At 47.1% G+C, this 21,122-nt stretch overlaps 1 protein-coding gene across 13 annotated transcripts in view; it reads left to right on the plus strand.

The window, feature by feature from the left end:
- Positions 1-21,122, plus strand: part of LOC114765635 (pleckstrin homology domain-containing family A member 7-like) — a 98,049-nt gene that overhangs the window by 18,107 nt on the left and 58,820 nt on the right. The window lies entirely within an intron of this gene.

The following is a 21,122-nucleotide window of genomic DNA, read 5'->3' on the forward strand; positions in this document are numbered from 1 at the left end:
CCGGCTGGCGCAGGGAACTTTGCGGCTGCATTGCCATTGTGCTGTGATGGGTGCTGCCGTGGAACCGGACAATTAAACCAGGCTTTTGATGGAGAGCGGCGCTTCTTGTTTTTCCCGCAGGGCTGTTAATGTTCGTCAGCGGCGCGGTAGTGTGGCGTCCTCGTCTGCGTCTGTTGGTTGGAATACGTGGGTGTGCGCTAGACTTTTTGTCAGCCTGTGTGTGTGTGTGTGTGTGTGTGTGTTGATCTAATGGTATCTGATGTGAGAGGAGTGGTGAGCTGAGGACACACAGCCTGCGCCGGCATCGTCCACAGACTGCGCTTGAACGGATGTATGTGTGTAAATACTTTACCGAGACCAACCCATGAGGTCAGGGGTCACCTGCACATGCCCTGAGAGAACAGTGCGCATTTAGCGTAGTAACCCTCCACATTGTGGCTCATTAATTATGCAAACGTCTGTCATCACGTCTCGTTGGCCCGGTTTTAATCACGCTTGTTTACTTGTTGTGCATGTTTACGGTGAAGTGCTGATTACCTCGGTGCAAAAAAATCTGTTCATGGTTCATTATAGGTCTTAATACAGCACATGTCACTTACTTGCAATTCACCAGCATGTGCAAATTGGCCTGTGTGGTCGTGGAAAAACGAATGTGTTAGAGCGCCTGAAACCGAGCGTTGTGTCCCTCGTTTTTTTTTTTTTGTGAAGTGATTGTCATTGTGAAACACTGCAGCACAGCACACGGTGACACAACGAAATGTGTCATCTGCTTTTAACCATCACCCTTGGTGAGCAGTGGGCAACCATGACAGGCAGTGTGTGGGGACGGTGCTGTGCTCAGTGGCACCTCGGTGGCACCTTTGCAGTTCGGGATTCGAACCTTCCAGTTATGGGTCCGCTTCCTTAATCGCTAGGCCACCACTGCCCCACATCAAGATACTTAACTCCAAATGACTGTCCCTTGCACTAGTGATTCAATCAGTAGCATCAGTAATGTGATTGTCATGATAAATGGAGAGAATATAGCAGTTATGAGTTTGTTGAGTACAGTACATATGTGGCCATGGATGCACCCATGCAGTATCAGCGACTGTTTATTTTAGATCAATTAAATTTGATTTGATTTGATTTGATTCAGATTGTGCAATCATAAAGCACAGTGACCATTACAAGATACGCCCAAACAGAGATAAACTAATAATGAATAATATGATAGTTGGTGCTTTGTCCATCTTTCTTCCGGTGCACCCTGCAGCACCATCAGACACGGTGCCTTGGTGCCTTAGCCGAGCAACTTGCTTGCAATAATAATAAGACTGCAGGTAGGGATATTTTTACAATACTTTCACTAGTTTGCTTGGAAACCATTATGCAGATTATGTAAAAAGTAATATGCTTGTAAAATTATATGGCATATTGTTGGAAAGGTTCGGCATACTTTATTTTATTGCCGTTATCCATTTTTTATGATTGCAGCAGAAGGTCGAAAAGCTTTCTGGTTTTTGACCTGACATTATTTAAGTAGTGCATGTGCAATATATGTCCATTTTTTTTTACAATAAACGAAGACACAATGATAGATTCAAGATTGGTTTATTGTCAGTACAACAGTATACACAGTAAACTGTGTATTGAAATAATGTTTCACACAGACCCCCCCCCCCCCATAGTGCAATCATAAAAAAAAAGAAAAATCTGTGTATATACATAGTTGATTGTAGTGGATTGGAAACATTTTTCATATGTGCCTTGAAACCAGAAACCAGCTCGTGTGGAGTCAGCATGTTCACACAGGCGCAGAGTGTCCCCTCGATATATTCACACCCTCACCCTGTCCAGATCGGTCCCGCTCCTCACGGGCCCGCTGGGACGCGGGGCAGGGTCATCTCTTTGTGCTGAGCTGAATTTAGATATAGCTGCGCCCGTCCCATCCCCTCAGAGGGGAGCTTAAAGGTAAACAGGAACAATACCTTTCATATTGTGTTGCCATGGCATTCCTCCATGAGGCCGAACTCTCAGGAAATCATCTGGATTCCGTTGTGCCGAGGCAGCCCGTGGCTACTTTACAAAACTACAGCACTAGTTATTCTCGCACTATCAGTCATCCTTCATCTTGCCTCTTTTTTGTCAGGGTCCGGCTTACATAAGGCCTTTAACTCTGGCGGTGCCAGAATGCGTTTATGGATTTCCTCTTAAATGGCATCACACCCTCCTTCACTGCAGAGTCATGCTGCCCCACCTCACCCTGAATGAGGCAGATGGGCCTTCAGGCTACGGGCTAATATGGCTTTCAGTTTAATGTGCCGTCTGTGACCTTACGTTGCCGCTAACTTGCGGCCCTTGAGCTGTTGACCGGATTTGGCAGCTCAGGAGGCGGTGACATGCACAGAGGCAATAGTTTTATCTACATTTAAAAATGTTTGTTCATCCAAGCAGACTTCCTTCTAAGGTATGTGGCATGACTTGGTGTAACACATAGGACCTTTATTTTATTGCATTCATCTATTTGACTTTGTAATGGTCATTTTGTGTTTGTACACCATGCATTAAAAAGGGGGTGACCCAAAACAAGGTGCTTCAATGCAAAATATCTGCATCATTCGGAATGTTGTTGATTTCACCAACGATAACTAACAGTGTGCATAATAGTTATGACAATAATGGAACAGAAGGATGCAGTCACTAGAGGATTTTAGAACTTGCATTCTTTATTACCACAGTCAATGGCCTATTTAATTTACATGCAGTGAGCCATAACTGCGCAGCCCCGTTGTCTGATGTAAGCAAAAATGCACCACTGCGTTTAGCGAGCAGCAAGAAATAATGTCGGGCACAGATATGCGTCATTTGTCTTGTTTTCTTCTATTGTTCTTTTATCGCAGGGTTTTTGGTGTCTCCAGCTGTTTGTACGGGATTTAATAGACTGAGAGATGTACCGGCGCCTGTATGAATGATGATTGGATACACCCTCATGCCTTTGCGATTTCAGGATTCAGTCTTAACAATGGCAGTGAAGTGGTGGCCTAGCGGGTAAGGAAACAGTCATGTAATCGGAAGGTTGCAGGTTCGAATCCTGAAACCGTCAAGGCGCCACTGAGCAAAGTACCATCCCCACACACTACTCCCCGGGCGCCTTTCACTGCTCACCAAGGGTGATGTTTAAATACAGCGGACACATTTCGTTGTGTGCACCGTGTGCATTGCTGCAGTGTTTCACAATGACAATCACTTCACTTTCTCTTTCTTAATGGGAAATGTGTAGTGCCCTGCAGTGATTAATGAAAAAAATGTCAATTAATTACAAGAACTGCCTGTTGACATGATTTTCACGAACCTGCTATTGATCAAAAACGTTTATATTATAATGTGGATGAATTCCGATGGGTGGGATCTTAGGTCAATCCTGTGCATCCCAATTGCCATTCTGTACTAAAGTGTGTCTGTGTAGAAAAAACATTAAAATATCATGTTTATATACAGCCTTATGCACCTATCCCCAAATATCATATTAATTATACCTGGTTATATATTATCTCTGTCTCGGAGCTGTGATTATGGGAGCACAGGCCGATAGGCAGTGTTTTCCGACGTGACTGTGACTCAACCAATGATTTCACTCGGGAAAAATGGCGCCGCTGATAGCACCACCAGGTTCCTCCACCCCGTGACTGATGAGCCTGAATCGACCTGTCCTATGTCTGTGACTTCTGAGTGAAGGTCTAATGAAGCGGGCGTCAGGTTGATGGCGGGTTTTTGTTTTTGTCAGTGGGGGTGTGTACCGGCCCAGGCCGCACTGCCTCCAGTGGCTAATGAGAGAGAGAGAGAGAGGGGGGGGGGGCTATCTTGCCCTGATGTGAGTGGCCAGCGCTCACCAATTAGCTGAGGCCACAACATCCTGGAGAGCTGACTCAGGCTCCAGAGAGAGGGAGAGCGGGAAGTGGGAGGAGTCAGTCTGCTTTGCGTCACGCAAGATCCTAAAAATCAGCACCCGTATCTCCACGTCCCTTCTGGGATTAAAAGTGTGTGCCGTGTGTTCTGTATGTAAACAGTCCCCAACCTTGACCTTTCTGAGTAATTATCTCCTCCCTGCAAATTCTATTATTGGTGGATCTGCTGAGAATTAACCGCGCCTGCCTCATTAGGGAAATTTATTGTTGCCTAATCGCAGGTAATTGAGTGTCTGGTGTTGCTGTGTGTCTTACAGAACCTCTGCCCCCTCCAGCCACCCTGAGTCATGTCAGTGTTCTGGTTCCTGTTGAGCCCTGAATGGATCGCCCTGTCTCTTGGTGTGCTGTGAGAGATGTTCACATAAAAAAAGCGACCAGGAATGTTTTACAGTGTGGACATTGTTGAGATGGATTGTCCCTGGATCCGGATTTGTTTTGGCCGAGGGGGCAGCTGGACACCCTTAACAGGACGGGAACTGCCAAAGGGGGATTAACCCTCATAACCCAGCGCGTCCTGCAGTGAGTCGAATTGTAAATCCTCCCTTTCAGTAAATCGCTCGTATGAAAGGTGCAGAGCGTCTCTGGAACATGGTGCAGTGCAAGGCAGGGAGCTCCTTCACGAGGTGAAGAAGACCCAGTCTGGCAGAGAAAGAGGAAAGCACATAGTACAACACCCGGGCTCGGAAAATAATACAGTTGCAGGAGCTGCTAAAGCAGAACTGGCCCCGCTTGTCAGTCACTGCTGCCCTTTGCTGCTCGCTCCCTGCGCTAGAGAATCCCAGCCGACAGCAGTCCCGCGTGTCTCTGTCTCTCACTTTTCTTTCTGGCTCTTCCTCTCACCTTTACCCTTCCTCTATATAGCCTCCGTCTCCATGGGGTCTCTTGCTATATATTTTTCTTTTAATAGAGCTTATGGACCTTTTTATGTACAATGAGGAATTTAAGTGTATGATTCAGAATAACATGCGTAGTGAATATGCTTATTGCATAGAGCTGCACCTTGCAGCACCTTGAAAACAGGGCCTTTAGGGTTTGAGGGAAACGATAGTAGCTTTTATATATATATGGGGATTAGTAGCTTTTATATTTATATATATGGGGATTAATAAATGAAATGAAATGTGGGATAATTCTGTTTTTTATGTGGGCTGTAATGATTTAAATAAATAAAATTCCATTGATGTTTCAAACTGGAGACTAATTCCATAAGATAATAATTAGATGGAATAATAATAATAATGGAATTAGTTATTTATTATTATCTAACACTACATGTGGCAGTATGTACATGTGGCAGGTCATTTACATTTATCACCTTACAGTGTAGTTACAGGGACAGTCCCCACTGGAGACACTCAGGGTCTTGCTCAGGGACACAATGGTAGTAAGTGGGGTTTGAACCTGTGACTTTGTGGTCTTCTGGTTCATAGGCCAGTGTCCGGCCACTACCAGCCTGTTCAGTGGTCACCCCCGAAGCCACAGCCAGGGGAACGCTCTCCTCATGCTCCTCTTAGTTAGTTTCTTAAGTCATGCAGTGAGCTGTTTATTGATCATCATCAGGGATGAATGAACATTCTGCATTTATGGTGGACGTGGTTCTTCTGTGTGGGGTGGACTGTGAGCTTTGGGCGCATGCAGTATGCATGAGTGAATGTTTGCACTGCAGTGCCTCCTTGCTGAAATGTGTTATTGGGAACAACATTTTGTTGTTTGACTGGATGGGAAGCTTAACAGCAGAAATGAGGCTGAGATGTGATGCAGCCCGAAGCCTCTCATCTTCTCTGTCTGCCAGAATCTATCTATCTATCTATCTATCTATCTATCTATCTATCTATCTATCTATCTATCTATCTATCTATCTATCTATCTATCTATCTATCTATCTATCTATCTATCTATCTATCTATCTATCTATCTATCTATCTATCTATCTATCTATCTATCTATCTATCTATCTATCTACTGACATTTTGTACTTATTTGCTATATATAAAATAACCCAAGATCATTTCAAAATTTGTAACATTTTGGCAGAAGTTATGAAAGAAGCTCGATTCCGTGCCTGCTAGATTTAACAGATAATCCAGATGTGAACATATGCAATTTGGCTTAGTATGTGATCATTTATCAAATCAGAGCAGAGTTCGGCAGTCCAACCTCTCCTTAGATGATTCATTTAGCAGAGAAAAGGGAACCTGCGGCAGCAGAATGACTGACAGCCATGCAGAAGACGACTTGTGCTCCTGTGTGGGACTCGGTCTGAAATTATGCAGGTAGGTCAACTCCTGCTGCTGCCGCCGTTCTCCTGTGCTTTTACCAAACATCTGTGGGATGGTTATAGTTGCGCTGGGGAACCTGATCATTTACTGGACGAGCTTTTGTCTAATGGGTTGTGACAGCCTCACCAATTGCAGAACAAAAAGCCTGAGAGCTGAGACGATGGATGGATTGGCTGACGCTGCCTGTCTTTATGTAAAGATCTGCCCCTTTCTTGCCAGATCTCTGTTCACCGCTGCGTGAGATTAAACTGCCTGTTTGATCAAAGCGAAACGCTGACATCTCAGCGATGAACTCCGTGTTCAAAGCTTTCCATCAGCTGTTTGTTGGAGGTTTGTGTGTGATGGTTTATGTGGGTGAATATTATTTTACTTGTACTCTGTCCCACTATGCAGGACCATTATTACTGCATTCAACCTTGCATAAATCTCTTTTATGGCAAAGTGGACCCCTAAAGGGGGGGGTCAGTGATAAATGTAGTTTTTAGCAGCACGCATGTGGGCTTAGGTATGGCCGCTTTTAATACTTTACATGTTGGAATAACCATAATCATTATTGTTATAATAGTGTTCTGTGATTCTGTGATGACACATTTACATTTAATAACACATGAACCCTAACCAAGATTCAGTGTTATATAAGGAAGCACCACCAGATGGAGCTGCCTCATTCTTTTTAGAGCTGTAATCTGGCCAAAAAGGCCAGAATCGCAATGTGAAACGACCCAAGACGACCCGACCTGACCCAAATTTACAACATGGGAAACACAAAATCATCGAATTTAATTTACACAAAGAAAGCATACTTTAGACCAGAAGTTCGTGCTTGCTAGAGATTAATCCCGAACACGACCCGACCAAGATCCAATCAAGGGATCTTGGTATACATTGCGTATAGATTTTATAGGAACCTCTTGTGGTCTTTATAATTATTCTAGTCTCCATATCTGCACCATTAATCATAAAAGATAGGCCACCCAGATTAAATTAGGTTATGCTTTTTCCTTTTTGTGTGTTGGATAAACATGTATTTTGGTTTCGGTTCTGAAAGACAGACCTCCAAAGCCCATTGGTTTGTTTGCTTGTAAAACGCTGAACAAGTCGATTTCTGCATGTACTGCTTGTCTGGATAAAATAATCTGTTGACATGAGTGGGAAAAAAAAAAAATTGTGAGATCTTGTAAGCTTGGAAGCAGCAGTCTGAAGATAATCCTCTCTGCTGTATGGGAACACTGATGACGAGTTGCCTTCACATGCAAGGAGAAATGTCAGATTCATTTTGGCTTTATTTATCATCTGCCGGTGCTGAACTTCTTTCCATAGTCTTCTACTTTTGGTTAGTTTTATAGCTTAAACACTAAAATGCTCCCCTCCCCCTACAAGTTCCCTATGGAGCGGTTTTATTCCATTTATTACATTTTTTACATTTGTAGCATTTCTCAAACGCCCTTATCCAGAGCAACTTACAATAAGTAGGGGCAGTAAAGGGACAGTCCCCCCCTGGAGACACTCAGGGTTAAGTGTCTTGCTCAGGGACACAGTGGTAGTAAGTGGGATTTGAACCTGGGACTTCTGGTTCAAAGGCGAGTGTGTTACCCACTAGGCTACTACCACCCTATATAAAGTATTTATATAAATACTTTAAAGACATCCCATTCAGGCAGCCAAACTCAGTTGAAGGAATGGAATACCTCGCTCTGGAGATGCGATAGGACCCCGTATTTCTGAAAGACTTCAACCCAGTTCACCCATGGACATATTTACTATAATTGTGCTAAAAAAGGATTTAATTTGAGAAGTGAAGTTGATGGAGTGGGTCTTAATGTCTGTAAAGGGCAAGGATCTGGAGGTGAACTGTCAGCAGATTAGTTTTGGCAGTGAAGGGCGATGCGTCGGTCTGCTCTGTTTTCCATTAGCCATTGCCGGTCATTTCCTGTTGTTAAAGATTAATCCAGGTTAATATTCTCAGCTCTGTGTGTGGGGACGGTACCTTCATCAAGGGGACCTCAGTGGCACCTCGGCATTTCGGGATTCGAACCCGCAAGTCCGCCTCTCTCCCGCTAGGCCACCACTGCCTTATGCCAGTTATGGACTGACATAAAGTGCACGTGGGTGAACATGTGCAAACATGGGACACAGACAGTGCAAGAACAGTCAAGAAAAAAAATACTGTTATGTTCTGGCCTTGGTGGGCCAGGCTGGGCCACAGGAAGTCTGTGACCCCTCTGGAATGTCTGACTTCCCATGCGGCCACCGGTCCTGCGGCACGTCAGACTGCGGCCTTTGATGTGCGCTGTGCTGGGATGCATTAGGGCCATGTCGGGGGTTGTGTTTGTTGGATGCCACGTGTCCCCCAAATGCTGACCTGTAGTGACGCGAGATGGAATTCGTCCGCGTTCCTCTGACAAACGGATCTGAGATCAAAGTGTGTGTTTATCCTCTCTCTCTCTCTCTCTCTCTCTCTCTCTCTCTCACGTCCCCTCTCTTTTTACCACAAACTCTTGTAAACACACAACTGAGGGTATCACCACATTGCTGACTATACCTGGGTGTCATCTTGCAGGTCCTCGTCCCCGGTCTCTTCGTCGACGTCCTCTGCTCTTCCTGTTAGTCTTTAGGCTCTGTGGATCTTGCAGAGAAATAAGGGAGCGAGACAAATAGCCACATTTTTTAACAGTGTCCATCAATTTGAGCAGAGAGGCTTCGTAGCCCCTCTGCCAGCTTCACGAAAACGTTCCTTACGGCACCCAGGCCATCGCTTGTACCTGAAGATATTAAAGTGAATGGTCTCTGCATTGCAAGATGTGTCCCTTCACATGCCTCTGTTTTTTTTTTTTCAATGTCAGTCTTCATTTCAAGACACCGGTGATAAGTGCTGCTTACGACTGCAGTTCTGAAAACTGCATAAAACTTTAATGTATAATTTGTTTATTTAACAGTATGTACAGTATGCAAACCTGCAAAAATTCAGCGTTTCTTTTTTGAGGAATTGGGGAAAAACACACACACACACACACACACACACACAGCTGGAGTCGGATTAAAGTGGCCAGGCGCTCTTCACCTACCTTCCAGGCAGTGTTTTCTTGGGGGCTGATCCATTCGATATTCCCGAAGTGATAACAGAACTTTGACCTTCTGTTCTGTTCATTATCCGATACTGTTTAAATCAGGTCAGAGTACCAGAATTTTCCATTCCATTCATTCATCCATTCATTCATTCATTCATTCATTCGGCACCGCTGTTAAAATTGTAAAGATGCAGTATCGGGAAATGCCACAACCGCCGCAAAATAACATTCTTGAAACAAGTGCAAATCTACAAGCCCAGACCATAAACGAGAAGGACGAGGCTTTTAGTCTGTACCCAGGCGAGAGAAAAAACAGTCTTTCCCCCGCTTTTTATAACTGCAAATATAATTGTGGTGGGTGGTTGGATGTAAACAGCTCTCTTTGGCCTTTCTAATCAATATCCATTCACTTCACTTCCTGCAAGTATAACAGGCCCATTGTGTGAAATGGAGGCTTTTCATTGTTCTCCTCGCTCCGTCTTTATCTCGCATCAGTGTTTTGCCAGGTTTCACACATGCACAACACCCACATCACTGTTCTGCGTTCCGTTGCTTAGTTCTGTTTGTCTGTTATTAGGTGCTTAGGGTGCTGAGGGTTCTAAGCGCAGGGTAAAGTCTACAGGCTTTCAGTTCTGGCTCGGCAAACTCATTACAAACCCAAGCGACTGCGGACAGACAAACACGCATACGGTGGCCATTTCCGCCATCATCGTCTCCAGGGGCTGAGCACCAAGACCGGAACCAAGATGGAAAGAAATCCACCTGTTTGTTGTATCTTCATTTTAAGGGAAAAATATTCTGTAAATTATTTGTTAAAGATTTTTCTTTCCAGATATATGAAAAAATCATATATTTAGAGGTTTAACATATATGTTATGAAAAAAAAAATAATGTGAAGGATTGGGTAATTTTAATTTCATTTATGTTTTTGGCTTCCAACACTTACAAAAAGAAGTAAAATTAAACAGCAATGACACCCCCCTTTTGCCACATGACCTTTTTTTCAGTGGTGAAATTACATATAAAAAAATCCTGTTATACAGTTAAAATGTTAAAATTGTTTAAACTGCTCAGTAAAGATAGAACGTTGCAAAAGTCAAAGAGAAATCATTTTAATTTTGGCCAGTATAATAATGATTACCATGATCTTTGCCGCTATTGAGTAGCCCTATGTAAGATTACGTATGTAATGTACCTCCAGTGGAAAGTAGGAAGGGGTATCAGTAGGCCTTTATTGATTGTACTTTAATTGTGTTTGTGATGTATTGTGTTTGTGATATAAATCCATGCTTTTTGCTGTCTGTGAGTCCTGAAGAACTGATGTAACATTTGTGTAAATTACACCTCGTATTGTCATCATGACTGAATATCACTCCTTGCTGTGAAATTAAACTTTACTAATTTCGAAATCAAGTGAGCTTTATTGTCGCTTGAGCTATATACAGGTTAAACAGTACATAGTGAAACGAAACGACCAGGTGCTACATGTAACATTTATATGTAGATGTTACTGACTGACAAAAAGTGCACGTGTGAATATGTAATTGTCATTTCCGCTGGGTCGGGTCTGTGTGTGTGTTTTTCAATGTAATAAATATCCGCGTTTCTCATTTCCCCATCTTGAAGTCTCATTTGGACGACTGTGGTGGTGTGCTGGAGGCCTGGGGGCTTCTGAGGCCTCATTACTCCACAGTCAACTCCAGAGCTCCTCACCGGTTAACAATGCCAGATCACCATGCCTCGTACTTTTCAATTACGCCTCACACGCCTCACAAGATGCAGTGGCTCATCAGACGAGTGGGAATGAGCGGCTTGCTTCTACAGCTTAATTCTTCTGAAATCTGCGTTGTTCCTCAGTTCCTGCATTTAAGGTGGCTTGTAATGGAGTAAAGCGCCAACATTTTTCTTCTTGAGGACACGGGAAATTGTGAGATTGCGGGCGATTGATTCAAGAAAAATATTTTATTGATTGCACAGGTATATGGTGACATACCATGCACAGCACTTGCAGTCTAGCAAAAAAATTTACAACATTGAAAACAATATATACAAACTGAGACTCTAAATGCTCTCTAAAATTTCTGCCAATCCCGTACATTGTTCTCATCCACATCACAACAGATATCTTCCATTGCAATGCAGCGTGGAAAGAACCTCCTAGAATGTTTTATCCAGCTTCTGCTGTTATATCCCCACACGCAACTTCCATGCAAGCAGTTTCATTTGTGTACAGTATGTGGCTTATGCTCATATACCTTCCACCTCCAAGCTGAGATGAACTGGGGGTAGGAACTCCATCAGCATCCTGGGGTAGTTGGCAATCCATTGTCTGATTAGGTTGGGGTGATGGAAACTCACATTACGCCAAATGAACACTTAATGTGGATCCAGTCTCCTCTTCAGTGAGGACCCCATTGTCTGAAATAGCCGCACACCTAGTGATGTTCCCACCCCACTGGCCTGGCACGTCAGCAGTAGCTCTCTGTCCAATCGGATTATGCCCACGTCTTCTTTCTTTGGCCGAGCCAGCCTCATCCATGAACATGAAAATATGTGGTGGTTCACTTGATTCCAGGTCCATTAATACGCCGTATCAAACAATTACCACAGCAAGCGTGATGTAAAATGAATTTTCATTTTGGAGATAATAGAGTCAAATGTGTCAAGGTGAAATCAGCTGTACTGCATGTCGATTTACAATGTTAGGCTATGTACAGTAGTTTACAGTTACAGTATTACTGCACATGTTCAGTCTTACCTGCATATGCTGGTACTGACGTTCATTTACTATTCCTTTCAAATGGTAAATAGTAGAACTGCGTCATACTCTTTTTGGTTTCTCCTTGGCAGCGTCAGTAGTTGAGATGCTGACAGACTGGACGTTCTCAAACGATTCTCATTGTTTTCAGCAATAATGGCAGTTTCCTGGAGTCTTATGGCATTATTTGCTAAATATTCTCTTCCTGTTGAGGAGTGAAAATAGGCCTCTGCCACCTCTTCGAGGAAGTCACAATGTCCTGTGTGTCACAGTAAAATTACAAGACAACCGTAACATGCATACTGTCTATTGTGGACTGTTGTAAATATATGACATACTGTAACATTATAAAGTAATACCCACAAATACAGAGTAAAATTGATTATTTACACTCCTGCTCTATCTGCGAAATGTCTGAACGATCAATCACACCCCAATTTTGGCTGTAACCTTTGACCTGCTTCAGCCATCAAAAGGCCGTGATTTATAACATGGTCCACAACTGTGGCCCTTATTTCATCAGAAACTGACCTAAGTGTTATTTTCTCCTTACACCATGCACCCCTACTCTTCTTGATCTGGGCTGTTGGACCCGTTCATTTTCTTCCATTTTTCCTGCCTTGTCTTTCATGCTTGTCAGCTGCGGGTTCAGGAGCAATTTTAGGGGACTGCTCAGTGAATAATTGCTTGATTGGTCTAAGTCACACATGAAAACAATGTATGGAGTGTAAGAATATGCAAAAAAGGACTACACAATGCATTTTGATCGTCATGACATAAGCAACCGCTGATGCATGATATAGCTGAGAATTGCACATAAGCATCTGCCTGAGTGGTCTAAAGCAATTGCAAAATGACTAAAACACCCTGAAATTGGGTTGTGGGAGTTGAACGAGCAGTTTTGAGAACTGCAATTCTGTTTTGAGAGATGCAGCCAAGCAACTGAGAAAAACTGCAATATTGGATCAAGGTCAGGACTTTATTCTTCTTAAACATTACTTTGGCTGATGCATTGAATCTTAAACCAGATGATCGCACAGACACAAATGATATTGTCCTCAATAAATAAATGAACAACAATAATGTCTTTGTCTAATTTGTTTAGTGAGACAAAATGGTGCACAATCGATCTTGTTCTTTATTCAAACGGAATAAAGTTTGAAGTTACTTTTTTAATCAATTTAATTAATCATGCCTCTTTTGGTCTAAGGCAGTGCTTCTCAATTATTTTCTTACGCCTCCCCATTGGGTCACGCCCCACTGTTTGAGGAGGACTGGTCTAAGGTAAGATTGTTTATAGCTCCTTAATCCATATTTTACAGTTCTTAAATGTGCAGTCTCGAGGCACCAGTACTGTCAGGATTGCCTGCAGCTGGCCTCCACACCTGACTTTAATCCTGACGCCCCATAAATGCCGGAAGTTTCCACCCGTTCGGGGTCGCTGGCATTTTCGTGAACTCGCTGCACGAACTTGACCTAGTTTTGTTTCATGTGTTTTGAGTTCTGGCAATCGCCACACGCCTACGGGTTAGTTTGTGTTTTTTCCCTTTTATTTCCCGTTTTTGGCCACCGCGCCATTGTTTATTTGTATTTGTTTATATATATATGAATAAAACCCCTTCCCAACATGTCAGACCTCTGCGCTTCCTTCCCCCGTAAGTCCGTAGTCGTGACAGAATGCCAGCGACCCCCCCAAAAGCGCAGAGGTGGAAAGCAGAGGAGAAGAAACGCCGCGAAGGACGCAGCCCGGCGCGGCGAACGCGGACGCCAGGGGAGAGACGCGCCGCCCGTTCTGGTGGAGCGTTTTCTCCCCGAGAAGCCGTGGTACGCGGCGCCGCGTGATGACGTCACCCCCGGGAAACTCCGCGAAACCCGGAAGCGACAACGTCGGCGGGTGAGTGGGCGGAGCGAGGACGTTGGCGTCGGCAGCAGCGAGGAAGTGACGTGGGCAGCGAGCGCAGAAGATGCGACCCCCACGATCTTCGGCATGTCGAGCCAAGAACTCTGCGCTCTGCTGGCAAGGCTCCCCGTGGACTGGGACGACACGGACGACGACGAGAGCACGGGAGACGAGAGTTGGGCTCCGCCCATCGCGCCAGTCTGCGATCGTCGCAAGGTCCGTGGGGACCCACGTCACTTCCAGGGGGGTGAGAAGCGGCAACAACAACAACGGCGGCGTTCCTCCAGCGAGGAGGTGGGCAGCCTCCAGCCCGAATGGCCAGAGTACTGCCCATGGGAGCTTATCGCGCCATGGGTCCAGGATGTCCGCAGGGTGGACGACCCTTGGAGTCACCGGTGGGAGGACACGGATGACGAAAGCGATGATGACGTGGATTTTCGGTGGGCGGTCGGTGCCGGGATGGCTCCGCCCAGCGTGCGCGTCCGAGATCATCGCGGCGTCCGTGATGACCCATGTGACTTCCGGGGGTACGAGGTTGACACGGACGACGACCAGGATGACGCCATTTGGGCAGTCGGTGCCGGGATGGCTCCGCCCATCGCGCCCATCCAGGAGCGTCACGAGGTCCGTGGAGACCCACGTCCCTCCCAGCAGTGTGAGGAAAGCTGGTGGAAGAGGGCGACGGGAGGTCGCCAGCCAGCAACTGCGCTGCCGGGACTGCCTCGCAGGGAATCCTCCATTCCTGCTCCAGTCGCCGACCCGCCTTCCCTCTGCCCGGACGTTCCCCAGCAAAATGGCAGCGCAGCACCAGCGTCCACACCTGCTGGAGAAGACGTCCACCCCCCTCCACACCACACACCTACCACCATCTCCAGCGACGTGCCCAGCCCCGTGTGGGACCGCCCAATTGTCCCGGGACCCTTCAGTGGGGCAGCAGACACAGACGAGATCACTACCATCCTCACGTGTCTGACTGGATCAGCATGGGGCTGGAGCACAACCCTCTGGCAGCAGGGAGAGACAGACAGGAGTTTTCGGGACTTCCAACAGAGACTGAGGGCGGAGTTTGATTGGCCTGAGCCAGGGATCGAACTCTGCCCCTCCACCACATCCAGTGCCAGTCAGGATCCGGGGCAAGAAGACCCAGCACTGGTGGGCGACGAGAAGGTCGCTCCTCCCGAGATCCTGGCTGTGCCCCCTGAGGAGGTCCCGGAGAGCCCAGAGAGGGAATCAGACGACCCTCTCTTCTGTCTGTCTCTGTCTGTGTGTGTCTGTGTGGCATATGTGTCCGTATGTCGCCCCCACTTCCCCTCTTTGTGTCCACCAGATGGCGACCCAGCCGCGGAGCCAAACCCCAGGGAGGAGGTTCCTGACCCGAATGTGCTGGTCCAAGGCGAGGTGGACAAGCCCCAAGGTACCCCTAAGTCCAGCCGGGGGGGGTGCTCCCCCAAAGAATTTTTTGGGGGGGTGCAGTTCGGGTTGGGGACTCCTCCTGAGGGGAGGGGAGGTGGGGAAGCGATGGAGCTGGGTCCTCCGGTAGCCAGTGAGGAGGGCGGGGCAGGCATGGGCCTGCGTCTGCCTCCAGAGGGGTGGAGCGCCATAGAGCCCCCGGGTAGGCATGAGGACCCAGCTGGGACAGGCAGGAAGAGGGCCTGCTTGTCCCAACGGACGCAGAAGGGGCTAGCCGGATGGTCTGGCAATGCCCCCCCCTTGGCACCAGGGCCGGGCAGCGAGAGGGGCTGCATAGTCCCAGAAGGCACCAGCCTGGGGTGCCTGGAACAGTCGCCGGAGGCTCTGGGACAATCTCCCTGCGCGGTGCAGGGGGTGACACAAGATGTGTCAGAGGGGACATGTGGAGAAGGCCCACACGTACCCAGATGGATCGGCCCTGATTATTGTGTGCAGGTACGGGAGTCGGGGCCGCCATGCGGGACCACGCCGGGGAGCCAGGCCGAGGGTCCGGGGCCGCCATGCGGGACCACGCCGGGGAGCCAGGCCGAGGGTCCGGGGCCGCCAAGCGGGACCACGCCGGGGAGCCAGGCCGAGGGTCCGGGGCCGCCAAGCGGGACCACGCCGGGGAGCCAGGCCGAGGGGTCCGGGGCCGCCAAGCGGGACCACGCCGGGGAGGCCAGGCCGAGGGTCCGGGGCCGCCAAGCGGACACGCCGGGGAGCCAGGCCGAGGGTCCGGGGCCGCCAAGCGGGACCACGCCGGGGAGCCAGGCGAGGGTCCGGGGCCGCCAAGCGGGACCACGCCGGGGAGCCAGGCCGAGGGTCCGGGGCCGCCACGCCTGACCACGCCGGGGAGCCAGGCCGAGGGACCGGGGCCGCCACGCCTGACCACGCCGGGGAGCCAGGCCGAGGGACCGGGGCCGCCACCGCCTGACCACGCCGGGGTAGCCAGGGCCGAGGGACCGGGGCCGCCACGCCTGACCACGCCGGGGAGCCAGCCCGAGGGACCGGGGCCGCCACGCCTGACCACGCGGGGAGCCAGCCCGAGGGACCGGGTCCTCCAAGGGGAGGATACAGCAGGGCAGGAGCCCTGTGGTTGCCGCCGTCCACCCCGCCGCCTCCACTGATGGTACTGTTGGGGCTCCGAGGACGTAGCCCTTGGAGGGGGGGCTCTGTCAGGATTGCCTGCAGCTGGCCTCCACACCTGACTTTAATCCTGACGCCCCATAAATGCCGGAAGTTTCCACCCGTTCGGGGTCGCTGGCATTTTCGTGAACTCGCTGCACGAACTTGACCTAGTTTTGTTTCATGTGTTTTGAGTTCTGGCAATCGCCACACGCCTACGGGTTAGTTTGTGTTTTTTCCCTTTTATTTCCCGTTTTTGGCCACCGCGCCATTGTTTATTTGTATTTGTTTATATATATATGAATAAAACCCCTTCCCAACATGTCAGACCTCTGCGCTTCCTTCCCCCGTAAGTCCGTAGTCGTGACAAGTACCCTGCAGATCTATTAAACTTGAAATTAATAGAGAACTTTAAAAAGCCTTTAAAAAAAAAACAGAGTAGCCTCCTTTGGGAACTTCTTTTCTTTTTTGTCCTGTATGCTTTTTATTCATTCTTCTGATAATGTTGATGTTGTGGGTATTATTCATTTATTGTGCTAAATTGCTGTACTATGTGATCATTTATTGCTGTCACGGTTCTGCCACCCCCTCCCCACCACCAGCGCAGAAACCATGATGGACTAAAACGGTCATGTTTTGTGTGTGTTTAAGGGAAAAATATCTATCAGTCTGTGTGTGGGGGGGTCCAATATTGCATTGTGTGGTCTTATATGAGTGATGCTGGCCACAAATGCCTTTGCCAAGCAGACGTTGTCTCCATGAGGCATGATGGAATGCTCAGAATGAAGCTGCGACTGGCTGATGCCTGGGGTTGCATCGGCCCACATGAAGTTGACCCCCCACCTCCCACATTCACTGCCAATCACATTGATCGGGTGTGACGAGGCGAATAGGATTTGATGCATTCATCACTTTTCCCCTCATTTTGCAGGAGCCACTCAGTTTTATGTAACGGCTAACTTTCTTTAGCCAAATTGTTGTCTCTATTGATCCCAGGATAAGTGGCTGTGAAAGTCATTTCCATTGTGCTGCATCAGAGACTGTAAAACAGCCGTTGCTTTGATGAACCGCATCAAAGCGTCCTTTATAAATATTTATCAGTGGGCTCATTTGGTGCCAGCGAAGTAGAGGAAGTGCTGATGCCACCATAAGTCCCATCCTTCCACTCCACAAACTCGGCTAGGACCTCAGCCCCTGGATCTCGATCTCGGGAGTCGATAGCTGTTAATTCTGCATCAGCCTCAGCCAACTAGTTTCCAGGGAGCGCGTTATTAATACGTGGCCGCGGAGGAGTGGGGAGGGTTCTTCTGAAGGAACTGCTGAGCACACCGCTGCAGAGCTTTGAACGTGGTCCTCCTCAAACCTGTCCAGTCTGCACTTCATTTCCTCCCCTAAGATCAAATTATTTTTTCAGCCGTGGACGTGCTGATGTACAAACATCATTTTCTATGCTTTGGAGTCAAGACAAACCGGCTGCTTTATGAAAGTCTGTCAAAGGTTTGAAAAGTATAAAAGTGGGAAATGTAATACTCCTGAGAAGGAGACATGAACCAGATCAGTAGATGATGGATCAAGCTATTTATTCTGTATGTGTTCCATGTATCTTGGGCATATATGGGTTCCTTAATATCAATTATTTATGCATGAAACATCTTAATTATTGATAAAATTGAATTAAGCACCACCACAGCAGCTCAGCACATGAATAATAGTTGACGTTCATAAGACTGAGCTGCTGAACACAAGGCAGGAGGGAGGAAGTGCAAGTGAAAAACAAAAAATTATTAATTTTACACAGACCAAAATGAAGACCTCAGACTTGATTGTGCCTGGCACACTCGTTAATGTTTAACCGTTAGCAATTAGCCTGCTGTTCATTAGTAATAAAATGGCTGTTATTGTGGGAGCTAGTCCTGCCCATCTGTAATGTTAACACACAGTGTTATTTGGTCACACTTCTCATGTCACGATACTGAAATTTCAAGCTCAGTTCTGAGGACTTCATAGTACTATTTTCAATAATAATTTTACGAGAATATTCTTAGAATATACAGTACAGGCCAGACACTCCTTCTTATTCAATGTGTTTTCTTTTTTTTCATGACCATTTACGTTGGTAGATTCTCACTGAAGGCATCAAAACTATGAATAAGCATATGTGGAGTTATGTACTTAACAAAAAGTGGAGACCTGACCTCCACAGTCACCGGACCTGAACCCAATCCAGATGGTTTGGGGTGAGCTGGACCGCAGAGTGAAGGCAAAGACGTCAACAAGGCAACCCTCCAATTAAGGGCCCGCTTCCTTACATGCTAGGCCACCACTGACCGTGTGTAGGGGTGTAGGGCGGGGACTCACCAAGGGCGGGTTTCCAGCCCACTGCAGGGTGCAGGCACACACACACACACACTCACACACACCTGTGGACAATGTAGAGTCATCAATTCACCTAGTGTGCTTGCCTTCGGATGGTGGGAGGAAACCGGAAAACCCTGAGGAAACAGAGAAAGTATGCAAACTCTGCATACTAAAAGCCGGAATCGAGCTCACAGGATGCTAACCACCTCCATTGTGTGGCCCTAGTAGCTGTTGTTCAACTGCCTTTTGGCTGCCAGCATCCCTTTCTACCAGAATAATTTGGGTTCTGGCCAGCTAATGTCAGCTATAAAAAATGTACCGAACGTTTATGTTTGTCTGGTTTTGTTTGATTTGGTAATTTCCCTCTTGCTCTCTGTTCCAGATTTTCTTTACTGAAAGGGTGCTGTCTGTGGTGCTGATGCCTTCTTTTTAATGGGTTAATCCGGTCCTCAAGAATTTCAGAGGCCTCTTTGGTGGGGTCGCAGTGTACAATTCCTGAACTCATGGCACCTGTCTGCAATGCATTTTGGGATATTTTTTTTTTGTAGTGAAATTACAGTAATATTTTTTTAATAATGAATTAAAAATCAGAGCCTACTTGTCTTGAAATGGTAGCTGTTTTAAGTTGCGTTTGTTGTGTTGGTCCAGGAGGGACCTATTTTGTCCCTGTCTCCTGCTTAGCCTGCCCCAAACCTTCCTGGCACTGTTGGAGAGGGGTGTCGGTGGGGTAAACGGAGAACGTTGGACGTCCGGCGGTGTAATGCATTGGCTGCCAAGCGTGGTGAACAAACCCGGCCGGCCTCTGTTCTGTCCCAGGACCCCAGTCCTTTCAGACTAATTAGCTTTCTGCTTGTGCGCCCCTGAGCCGCACGGCTCTGCTGACAGCATGCCTGAGTCGTCTGAATGAGAAGTGCTGTGCGATGGCGAGGTGTGTGTGTGTGTGTGTGTATGAGTAAGCATGTCTGCCACGCATCTGTTGTGTCCTTAATCTGTGACCCAGTGCCAGTCCTTGCAGGGCTGTCTTTGTGTCACTCTCTCTTTCTTGGTGGCCAAGCTCCTTCATGCTCTAGGAGCCTCTGCGGTCGTCCGATCCAGGCTGAATACAGACTGCAGCGAAGCAGAGCTGTTGCCCTGAAGGGACCCCGCTCTGATCGAGAGCCAAGGCTGTTATGTTGCTCAACACTAATTCGCACGTCAGTGATGGAGTCTGACATGCAGCAACAGGAAGTGCGCTGCCTGCTGGGAATGCCAAGATGTTGGAATTAATCATTACATTATTAAAGGAAACATTTGACTCATTTGCAAAGTCAAACTAAATCTACTCGGAGAATGAATTAGAAATTTCGTGGACAAGAACGCTTGTGACCAGGGAACACTGTCACCATGAAGTTTGTGGGTGTTGGTGGTCTGCAGCGGTCTTTAGGTGGGTCGTACGCGAACGCAGGCCTTAGAGTTTCTCGGCTCGTCTTCTTCAGACAGTGCGTCCTGGTCTAAATGAAGGATGTGAAACAAAATGAAAGTAGATTCACCAGAACGGGCCGTCCTTTCGCATTGCTGTCGGTCAATCGTAGGAGCTTTTATTGGTGCGCACGGGTCGGTTTGGTCACGCCGACCTCTCCCCATCTGCACAAGCTGTGCTGCACTGTGTGTTCTAACACCATGGTGAGCTTTATCAGCAGTATATCTGCTCTAGAATGGAACTAAGTGGAGTTGCCTTCTCTAGATTCGAGATTGATTTGTCACATACACAGTCACATACAGTGAAACGTACAGACACGTACAGATACTTATTTTGTAAGTACTATCCCCGGTGACTTCAACCCTTTTCCTTTTCCACTTGCGCTAAAGAACTTGGTACTAATTAGCTGTTGCATAGAACCTGCCGTATTAAGTGACGGTGAACCCCAAAATGGCCTGCAGGAGCAGGGTTGTATAGTACTGCACAACCACACAAGGCCTGTTTATGGACACGATATGACCAGGTTGCCTAGCATTACAATTTCACATAGTTCCCATTTACCCCCTTGTAACACACCAGCTTCAACCAGACAATCTGTGTTATTCACTGCAACCTTCTGTCGGTTTAATGGTGCTACAGTACGTGTTCAGGATGTTAAAGATCTGTATTCAGTCCACGTTTGACATTTACATAACAGGGAATGATGCTGCATTATAAAAAAAAAAGATAAAATAAACATAATGACACAGCACAAAATATTTTTTATGTGTGTGTGAGTG

This window comes from Denticeps clupeoides, chromosome 16 (assembly GCF_900700375.1).
Source record: "Denticeps clupeoides chromosome 16, fDenClu1.1, whole genome shotgun sequence".
In the NCBI taxonomy this organism is placed as follows: domain Eukaryota; kingdom Metazoa; phylum Chordata; class Actinopteri; order Clupeiformes; family Denticipitidae; genus Denticeps; species Denticeps clupeoides.